Below are 1030 nucleotides of genomic sequence, written 5' to 3'. Positions count from 1 at the left end.
GAAAAAAATGCATAAAAATTATTACTGATATGTTAAGTGTAATTTTTTGTGGGTACCAATATTTAGTGATGAACAACAACAAAAAAGCCCATTTTCCAAAATGTCAATTGTGCAGTTTGTGCTGACCTGAAGCATTTCAAAATCAAAAAATACAATCGCTTCTTGGCCTTTTGGCTAAGATCAAGTGTAGTCAAAATCAAAAAATGCCCACAAGCAGACAATATGAGAAGCTTCACCTTCCTTGCAGAATGGGAGGGAGGGAGTTCTGAAAACTAATCCCTTTTGTTATGTTTACCTATATCCACAGTGTTGAGGTAATAGACATATAGATGTTTTCCTTTCAAAGTCATTTCTGCCCTTATTTATCTGAATCAATATTTTATACTATATAACATTTAAATGTTCTTTATCTCCAATATGAGAATTTATAGCTCTTAAACAAAGATACAGATGGGTAAGATTTTCATAGCTTTTAGTTGTAAAAATGCATGTCAGATTATTTTCATATAAATATTTCCAGTTTCTAAACTTGATATACATTTGTTTCTTCTGAAAAAGACAGAGTAGGAATTCTAAAATGTCTTCAATGTGAATATGCATATATTGTGCCATTGACTTGATCTCATGCTTCTCAACCTTTCTTAAGTTCTCTCTTTATTCTCTTTCAACATTTTATTACAATAGCCACTTGGACATTCATAAAAAATAAACACATCCAATAGTACAAAAAATTATGGGTAATAGTTGACAGTTTTGCCCTTGTAAGGATGTGTTACCTTTTCTCATCCACCATAAAGGCCATGGCCAACACTTTGCAACAAAAGAGAGGTTAACAAAAGAAAAGGCATAGCATTTATTTAATCAGAGTTTTACATGACATCGTAGACTTTAGTAAACAAGACCCAGTACCATACTGTTTTGATGACTGTAGACATATAGTATAACCTGAAGTCTGGTAACGTGATGCCTCTAGATTTGTTTTTATTTCTTAGAAGTGCACTGGCTATCACATTAACCTGAAATAAATAAG

Source organism: Otolemur garnettii, unplaced genomic scaffold (assembly GCF_000181295.1).
Source record: "Otolemur garnettii isolate 467f Iridium unplaced genomic scaffold, OtoGar3 scaffold00040, whole genome shotgun sequence".
In the NCBI taxonomy this organism is placed as follows: Eukaryota; Metazoa; Chordata; class Mammalia; order Primates; family Galagidae; genus Otolemur; species Otolemur garnettii.
This window is presented reverse-complemented; position numbering follows the sequence as displayed.